A 10,324-nucleotide genomic window follows, 5' to 3' on the forward strand; every position below is an offset into this window, starting at 1 on the left:
TTTGAGGGTGTCACTAGCAGCTCTCTTGTTCAATGGGTTGTGAACTGAAGAGCTGAACTCTCATTCACATTTCAAGCCTGTTGTCAGTGTTGGAGGAAATGTTCATCTCCTGTACTTAAAGTATTGATGCCACGCTGTAAAAAAAATATTTTGTTGCGAGTAAAAGTCTAGCATTGAAAACCTTACACAAGTCACAGCATGTTAGAAGAATCGGGGAAATTAAAAGTAAGAAAAAATGACACCTTTACTGTTGTATTATTATATATTCTGTCGTTAGATTATTATTGCTCATGCATTCATGTAAAAGCAGGATATTACTGTTGCAGCAGGCTGAGGCGGAGCTCCTGTTGAACTATCTAGAACTGCAACTTATGACTATGTTCATTTTGAATAATTCTGCTGAAAATAGTGACACCTTCACACTCAAAACCATTTAAACATTTTTTAAAAAGCCATTAAAGGGGAAAGAAGGGAATCACTTTCTAGGAGCTGGAAATAAAATGTTTTTGCATTGAAAATAACAGAAGGGTTTCAAATCATTTCAGCTGTACTTGTCAACACTGTTGGGTGGTTTAATTTGTAACACAACCTATTTTATGAGCATGTTATATGGTTAGTGTGCAAACATTTATTCGTAAGTAATCAGCAACTAAAGCTGTTAGCCTAATGTAGTGGAGTAAAAATGTACAATATCCCCCTCTCAAATGTAGAGCAGAAGTATGAAGTGTCATGAGATAAACAAAACTGACAAAGTGCAAATACTCACATAAATGCACTGAGTTACATTCCACCACTGCCGGTCATAACGGATCATGATGCTCCTTCAAAGGCTTCTCAAGACAGCTGCTAAGAAATTCATTCTTCTTCTGCCAGAATTTGAAGGACGCTCTCATACCCTCAGTGTCCTGCAGCTCTGTGGCGAGTGTGTCCGTGATATTCAGGTTGTTCTCGTCAACTCAAATATCGTGGAAATCTATCACGTCAGAGTCATGTTAGTTACAAATTTGCATCCACGTGGTTTATCAGTCACACAACAGAAGTCAGGCAACGCAGGTTACCGGTCTGTTGGTCGTTTGAGGGCAATTTCCTGGTGAAAAACTCAGAAATTCCTGACTGAGGATGAGATGATGAAGACACTGTCAGCACAGATCTCTGAGTCTTGAACCATCTTGTGCAGCGGAGTTGAAGGTTCAGAGTCTTCGGAGCCCGTGAAGGACACACACCTTTTGTTGCAGCCCACACACACTGTTTCACAGCAGGGTAGACGCAGCTGCAGCTAATAAAATTAATCTAGGTGTCAATTAACAAGCATTGGCAATAACAATAGTATTGTCAATGCTCGCTCATTAGCTCACTTTAATCAAAATTACCCATTATTAATTTTATTAGCTGCAGCTGTGCGTATGCAAAAATAGCTCTTGTTAAAAGGCTCCCTTGAGAGGCAAATGTAACAATTGTTGTAGCCACGTCCCTCTCCACAGCCTAATCTAATTCACTGAGTTATGTTGCTGATGTGATGCTGCCTGGGATTTTGTCACAGGTCATCTGAAATCTCTTTCTGTCAATAATGCACCCTTTTTGGAATAATTTTTCAATTAGCCCTTGACTAAAGCAAAACATCTTTGGTAGGGAAAAAATGCTTCGCCTATATGAGGAGGTACAATGCAGCACTACGCCATCAGCATCCGATTCATTAAACAACCTTGTAAATGAAAAAAAAAAACCCCAAAACACTTGAATGCCACAATTCAAAGGTTGGAATCCGCCACTAAATTCATGGCTGTGCAGTCTTGTGTCATTGTGCATTTGTTGCTATCTTCCTCTTCCTCTTCTTCCTCTCCTCGTTCTTCTGCTGTGAGGTTTTCATACATCCACCAACAAAATTGCACAGATATCTTCTGAAGTTAGCACGCTAGCCTCAACCAGCCCAAAGGTCCGAGCTCTCAGCCTTGACCGCATGGCTAACTGAGCTACAGTTAAGTTGGCAGTTATTCTTGTGATATGCCATCACCCTTGTTTATTTGTTTTATTAACTTATTATAGTATTATTATCTTTTGTATTTTAGCTGAATGATAGGTTGTTTGAATGTAACATTTTATAACAAATTTCCCTCCGCAGATGCACTCCAAAGTCAAACTTGGGGACACATACAGAAACATCTTAGGAGTAGGAACTGTAGGAACTGGAAACCAAAGCGGCACATTAACATTGACTCACTATATTCAGGTGTTCTATACCATGAAGCAGCTGAATGGAATCAAGCCATCCTTCATCCTTCCTCTAATCTTTTCTGCTTTCACAAGACTCTCCAGCTCACACAGGTTTATAGTCTTTGACTAATTAGGCTCATCAGGAAAGTGTGCTGATCATTTTGGGTGCCATGGTGGAGCAGGGATTAGCTCACATACCTCACTGTAAAATACCTGGTTTGACTTCCACCGAGGCCAAGTCTTCTCCTGATCCTCCTGACATCATTCCTCACCAAGTCTCCTGTCCTGACAATCGCAGTCACGACGCTGTGAAATGTACTGAAGCACCATATTTCAGGATCCTTCTAGTTCTTTACAGCGCTGTCTTTCTCCATCAAACTCTCTCTGGCCACGTATGTGAATGTAGAGGGGACTAACAAACTGTATGTGCGGCTCCTCCAGTCGACGGTGTGAAATAGACTGAGGACCGGGCGCCAGGCAGCAGATCACAGTGACCCGGGTTTGATTGATCACTGTGGTGGCAGCAGCTTCATAAACAGGCCCCATCCATCAGCCTCTCCTGGGAGCTGCTAGAGGGGAAGAGGGGAGAGAGGGAGCCAGGCAGAAATGTCACCGGGCGCAGTGAGAGGTAGAGGGGCTGGTGGAGAGAGGACCAGAGCCTTTGGCCCAAACAATGCTGACCAGAGCAAAGGTGAGCCAACACCCCAGGATGGGCCAGAACGGGGAGAAGAGTGATGGTGGGTGTACGATCGGAAAGGTTGATCTCATTTAACTGCGGCCTAATTGCTGTAGAAGCGTTGCTGAGGAAGATTAAAATGAAACAAATGTGGTGAACGGTTTCTAGAGGCATTTGCTGAATTTGTGCTCTGCACAAGCACGCACAAGACCCGGCAAGGTCCTTTGGTGGCATTTCAGTGTTGACCATTCATGTCAGAGTTGTGCTGTGCCCAGTAAAAAGAGTGATTGACGTCCTCCGCCAACTCTCCTTCCTTTCTTCCTCACGCCTTCCTCCCACCCTCCCTGCCCTCCGCAACTGCGTCACACCGCTGGGAGAGCGTGCGTGCACCGGGACCCTCGGGCCCAGCATCCATAAGCGGAGGGGGTGGAGGTCGTAGAGGAGAGCCCAGGGGTCAAAACACTATGTGCGCAGTTCCGGGACCCCTATGTGGCTGCGCGACCCGAGCACAGATGAGCCACTGTTCCTCCTCAAGCTCTCCTTTCATTCCCCCCCCAGCAACGGGACTCTTGCGCCGGGGTGCAGTGGCATGGCAGGGCTCACGGGTGGGCAGCGGGCGACCTTCTGATTTTAAAGATATAGACATGCATTTCTCTATTGTCAAAAGCCTCGTAATTCATTTGACGACTCACACAGGCCATCCTGCTCCCCCTGAAAGTTAATGACCCTGGAGGTTCGCTAACCAATAGTCATTTTTGGGAATGAGGGGGTTAGAAGTGGAGTGCCATGTGGTAGTCACACAGCTGCAGGGTATGACATTGACCCCAATATATAGTAACTGTTTGAGAGTGAAAGTGTAGCCTGGTTAAGAAGGGGAGCAATACAATGGATCTTTGTTCTGCAAGTTTAGTTATAAAACATATTACGGCAAAACCTTCTCCGTTAAATGAGGGCGAGATTATGTGATCAGTTATTTTGTGCTTATAAAGTCTGCATTTTAAATATGTTTTTACTGTTGTGTTTTAAAAAAAAAAAACAAAAAAACAAACAAAAAAAAAAAAAAACCCTGAGATAGCAGTGAGTTTTCAAATGGACTTGTGGGAGATCTGGGAGAATTTGTCATTTTTATTTTAAGGCTAGCTCAAGGGACTTGCATTTTTTTTGTTGATTACGGTGGCCTCTGTGGAGAAGAGGCGATGGTGGTGAAACAAAGTCAACCTTTATTAATGTCCTACTGTACCACCAGACAACAGAGCAGCTTCTCTTTCCTCAGGCTGCGAGACTCCACAATTCATCCTCAGCACTGCGACACAAAATAGTTTTAATTACCTGATGACAGCTATTAATAACAACTATTTTAATTACACGGAAGTAGCCAATCCTCTTGCTGATGGTCACATTTGTAAGTCGTAATGAGGCATTAGCAGTAAACTGTGGATATTTTATAACAAGTTTTAAGTTTCAGTGTGGTTAGGATTAAATTGCATCTAGCAGCAAGGTTGAAGATTGCAACCAACTTAATATCCCTCACATCATTCTCCCTGACTGTGGCTGCTAAACAAGTGAAAAAAGCAAAAGGCCTTCGCCCGAGCTGGTGTTTGGTTTGTCCATTCTGGGCTACTCTAGAAAAATGGTCGACCCCTTAGAAGAGGCCCCGCTCCCTCTGTAGATATAAAAGGGATTATTATAGCATTCTAAATCCTATACACTGGACCTTTAATGGGTCAGTTCACACAAATTACTTACTTACTGTGCATGTTATTTACCCAAACAGATTTGTTTCTGTTTGCTCTGGGTTTGAGATTTAAGCCGCCCTAACTCCCTCCTCGGACCTGCTTGAAAAAATGACAGACCTCACTTTGAACTGTTTTTTTAGAACAACTTTCTTCAGCAGAAACAACCCCATCAAAACTGTTGACACTATGTGATGTGTGATACACGTGAAAGTGCCGTAGCTGTTACATTTTTAAAATGTATCATTTCACTGCTTGCCTCAATTGCATTGGGGTTGGCAGCAGAAGTCTCAGATATCCTACAGAATGTTTCATTGCAATTTGGGGGGAAAAGAAACTCATATTTTTTAAGCAATAACAGCTGATTATTGCTGTCACATTTTCTCCCTCCCCCATTAGATGACACAGAATGCAAATGAGCCCCCAAACCACCATCACCTCTCCACATGGTTTTAACCTGGCACTTGATCCGTGCAAACCACAAGTGCTGCGCCTCCACCCGCCTTGTTCCAGCAGCACAGCTCTGCCCCGCTCCAAAGCTTCGCGCACAGAGCCGAGGTTAAGGATGGTTAAGGACAATACTAATCGATCCCCCAATTACGGAGAGCTGGAGAGCGAGAGGTGGGGAGAAGAGAGAGGTAGCCTGGGGATTGAGCGTTGGGAGGGTGTCTCAGAATGCGAGGGGTGGGGGGATGAGAGGTAGTCTTTATCTTCGGATCCCTCTCTCCTTTAACTTGAAGCTGGGTGTCATGGGGCTTTTGAAGTAGTGGATAGAGAGGAGGGGACGGAGAAGGGGGAGGAGAGGTGGTGGTGGTGGTTGGGGGGGTCTGGGCTGGCGTGCAGGCAGGGTCTCTCTCCGTGCCAGGGGGAAGACGTCTGAAGGAAAATCTTTACAGCCTTGACAGTGCCCCTGACGTGTGTGTGCTTTTGTGTACTTGTGTGTGAGTATTTGGATACGTGTGTGTATCTTAGCATGTTTATGCGTGTGTGTGTGTGTGTGCGCGTGTGTGTGTGTGCCTGAGCTGAATGTCTGGCTCATGCAATGAGGTGGGGATCACAGAGCCCCCTTTTTAAATTGCCGCTAATGAGCCCTGGCTGGCGAGAGGTACTCGAATTGATTAAATTTGCATGGGAGCCTAAATCATGACGGGGGCCTGATACTTGTGCCCCCCACCTCTAGGTGCACACACACACATACATACACAGCACCTCTGCCCCCCCCACCACCACCACCACCACCACCACCTCCACATCAGACCTACAGGGGGTAACTCTCTGCAGGAGAGAGGGACAGGAGAGAACAGGGGGAGGGTGTGCGTACATGTGTGTGTGGGGTTGAACGGGGCGTGGAGGGCACCCCATCTGCCCCAGTATTACTGTCAGTCCATCATTCAGGGGAATGCCAGGCGCGCGCCTCGGGGACGTGTTCATTACGCTTTAACTACCGGATCTGTCCTTGTCTCGAAGCCTCCCCTTGTCATTGTCTGCCTGAGATTGCGTGTGTGTGTGTGTGTATATTTATGCATGTGTCTGCTTGCATCACAATTGAATGCACCCACTTCTTGTGTACGGCGGCGGGGCGGGAGGGGAGGGGGGCAGTGTTTGTGTGTGTTTTGAAACTGAGCAATATTCTGGCGATTACACACTCCGGACACCTGGGTTTTTGGTACTGTAGGTGTGTTTTGTTTTTTTTTTCGAAAATTACTCACGATATTAGTTTCCTCTTCTGTCGAGCTTCTTCTCCCTTCATTATAATATCCTCAGTATCTTAATCTGTGCTCCTATCTGTCACACAAACACTCTGCTCCCGTCATGCACGTGCGTTGTTTCTCTAATGCCTACCTCTCTGATGCAACTGCGTGATGAGAGCTACTTTTTTTGTGTACTGGTGTGCCTCAGATCAATGTTTGAATCAGTGTGCACATGTGTGTGTGTATGTGGTGTGTGTGTGTACGCGTGTGTGCTGGTAGGGGACAGTGCTTGTGCGTGGTTCGCCCGGGTGATTGCAGTAATCAGATGGGGGTGTTAATCAGAGTTTGTTCGTCAGTGGCCTGATGAGGGGCGATGAGGGCCGCTGATTGTAATGCGATGCTTCAATCGGTCCCTCTGACGACTACAGAGACAAACCGCCAAGAGAATCATTATCATGCCGTGCACTTTTTTCCCCTGCCGACTTTTGGAACACCACAACAGTGTAAACAAACAAGCAAAACACGCCACACTTCTATATGCATGCAAGTATGTCACCAACTCAATTATTATAACGCGGGATGTTTTCATTCCAGTGGACACAATGAAGCACTGTGACACGACTGGGTTATATATCACTATCTAGGTGTCAGTGTCACCCCTATTGAATAACAAGAGCAGGGGGAAGGGATGTGTTGGGGTTAGAGGGGAGAAAAGATCTAGTTGGGAGAAAGGTTGGGGGTGGGGAGGTAAATATGACCCCGTGGTTTATAGTCCTGTCTTGTCACAGAGAGGCTCGCATCAGATCTTTCTTTTCTTTTTTTTTTGCTCCTTTTCTTTTTTGCAAGGGAGGGGAGGGTTGGGGGGGGGGGGGCACAATCGCTGATGCTATTATGGCTGCCTCATCAGCCAAGTCCCTACAAGGGCTGATACAAATTAATTAACCTAATTAGGGGCTGCGATTGCGGGTGTGATTATAGGGGCTGGAAGGGGGAGGGAGGGATGGAGGGATGAGGCAGAGAGGGATGGTTCGTGGAGGTGGGGGTGCGCTGGCAGCCAGGGCCCAGGCGATGATGAGCCGGGAGGTGTGGGAGAGGAGCCAAGATGCTCTGCATGGCTAATGAGGAAAGCTAGCTAGCTTCAGCCTTCTCTCCCCTTTCCAATTCTACTATTTACTCCCATTGTGTCCTTTTCATTTCTGCGTTTTTTTTTTTGTTTTTTTTTTATATATATATATATATATATTTTACTTCTGTTCTACTTCAATTTTTCACTCTTTTGGTTATGTTTTTCTTTTTTCATTTCTGTAATCTTTACTTTTTTCTCAACTTTTGATGTATTTTCTATTAATCAAATAAGGTTTTCTAGTTGTTTTGTCCCTGTCTCTTGATTTGACTTGATATATAAAACTACACAATGCACCTGTTGCAGTGCAGTTACACTGCATGTACTCTGCTGTCTTTACTAAGTGGAGGGCTGAAGCCACTGGCCACTCTGATCCAGAGACTAGAACGTCATCTAGGTTTACATTGATATTCAAGACCCTCTTGTGGCTAAAATGTTGGACTCTTTCCAAAAACTGAAGTAAGATTCCAGATTCCTGAACAAAGCTGTAGTCTGCCTTTTGTTGATGTTCTGTAGTATCACGCTGCATAGGGTGCAGTGCAGCACTGCCTATTGTTCACTTTAACTGTACTCCACACAAGGAACAGAAATACCCTCTGGGAACACACATAGTGACACACACACATACACACACGCTCACACAATTTCTCATCCTTTCGTATGCGCAACCAATCGCGGCTCGACACACAGATGCACACAGCACACTCAAACTCTCTCTTCCTCTCTCTCTCTCTCACACAGCCACACAGGCACACTCCAGAGGAGCAATATTTAAATCTCCTTCTATTTGTATTGGAAACAGAACAAAGATATTCTTCAGACCGAAGCAAAATGTGTTTTCTTGCCGGCATCAGCAATTCTAATGATTCTAATGAGTTGGAGGAGAAGACGGGCGACTGGAAGCGGTTAGGTATCAGTAAATTTAAAGAAAAAAAAAGAATCAAAAGACAAGAAAAGGAAACACCAGCAAGAGTTCCTCAGAAGTGCAGTTTTGGGTCTTCTACCTTCCTGAGAGTGCAGGAACCTGCGCCAGTATTGTCCACTGATTGCAATGTCACCATTGAATATTGTCCCTGTATCTGTTGCCATACTAAGCACGCGGTGGATTGTGGCATTTGATTTCCAAGATTGTGCCTTTAGCTGCCTCCCTCTCTCCCTCTCTCTCTCTCTCTCTCTCTCTCCCCTTTCTCTTCTTCTTGCTCACCCTCCCTCTCACGTTCTGTGTCTGCCCCAGTATCAGTTGCAGGGATGTGATTAGGAAGCCACTACCAGACAGTGATAGGGAGGTGTTCATATCACCGTTCTAATCTGGAGCCCCAGGAAAAAAAAGAAAAAAAAAGAAAGGCCCCTTCTGTTTTCTTCTCCCAAGGATTCTGCATTGTAAATGGCTGCAAGGCTCCTCTTCATATATGGAAAATACAAGATGGATTTTTATCTGGCATGAAGGTTGAAACGAAATAAGAAGGGTGAAATAAAATGATCATTTTTTTTATATTAGCAATGGATGAAATGAATGCGAGACAGGAAGCTCACGCTGATGAACCCACAGCCAATTATAATCAGACTACCATCTTTAGGTCCATTCAGTTCCAGCGTTTTAGCATCTTTCAGCTCATTGTTTCGGTTTTGGTTCACTTTCATGCTCATCAGAGCTGTTTCCAGATGTTTTTGGCTGTTTTAGGAGAAAGAAAATCATTCCAAACCCTTCTGAACATTACCTCCACAGCACCAAACAGCATTCAGAGTTTCTTCACTTAGCTGTTAAAATGCCAGATGTTTCCCTCTGCAGTTGGTGAAGCACAGAGTGTGAATAATGGACTTTCTGTATAATGTCAGCCATTTACAGTAACTCTTCTTTTGGCTTATTTGATTCAACAGGACGGGCTAATAATGAAGGAAATGGGGGGAAGAAGCCAGGCTGAGGTGATAAGGACACAGCATTTGGGTGCAAGCTCTACCAGGAGAGCTACTTATGTCAATGACCCGAATGATCCAGTCTTATAAAAAGAAAGTTAGACAGGGCCTGCATGTGCAAGTTTTATATCTTTCCCCGCAGCGCTGCCTGGGCATCCCTCACAGCCTGTGATCCCATCAAGTTCCTTGTACGAATTTGGCTGCTGCCCCATCCAGCGCTCCTCGGTCAGTCTGACCAATTTCTGTTGCGTTTACTATTTCATACACTTGTTATAATGTTTTACAGTGTTTTAATTCAAGCCTTCTCTGCATTGCTTTTCTCTTGCTTTTCCACATAAAGCAACATGATACTAGTTTCTTGCCAGGGAGAAATCCTCTGGCACACAGGAAGTGAGATGTTCCAGTAAAAAAACAGTGAAAAGACTTTGTTTGTTTGGAATTAATAGAAGCATAATTAGCATGAATCGCTACAGCCACATGACTGAACATAAGAAATTCCCCTCTCATACATTGTTGTGTTGTTTTGTCTCGTCTTAATGAGGTGCTATAAGTGTTGACTCAGTTAAACTCTTTGTACTTACTGTACGTTTCATTAGATAATCTACATTCCTGAAATTGATGAGAGCTGAGCATTTGTATTCCACATGCATGCAAACAGGGAGAGAGGCAACACGAGATGGGTGTCGCTCAGGTTCAGTGTATATGTGCGTATGTGTGCGTATGTGTGTGTTAGGGGGACCGAGCGATTACTCGGGCCTTTGAGAAGTCCCTGTCTCTTGGCTCCAGTACTCGCGCCTCACTGATAAGCATGAGCCCTGTCAGAGGGAAGGTAAATACGGCACTTAAGGATTCCTCTCTCATTTTGTAGTCACACTTACGCTTTAATTAAAGCCGGAGAGAGAGAATGAGAGAGAGCGATAGCCCTGCAATGAGCCGATGCTATCAGGGGGACAGGCAGGTAGAACCACAGGGAGAT

Source organism: Acanthopagrus latus, chromosome 17 (genome assembly GCF_904848185.1).
Source record: "Acanthopagrus latus isolate v.2019 chromosome 17, fAcaLat1.1, whole genome shotgun sequence".
In the NCBI taxonomy this organism is placed as follows: domain Eukaryota; kingdom Metazoa; phylum Chordata; class Actinopteri; order Spariformes; family Sparidae; genus Acanthopagrus; species Acanthopagrus latus.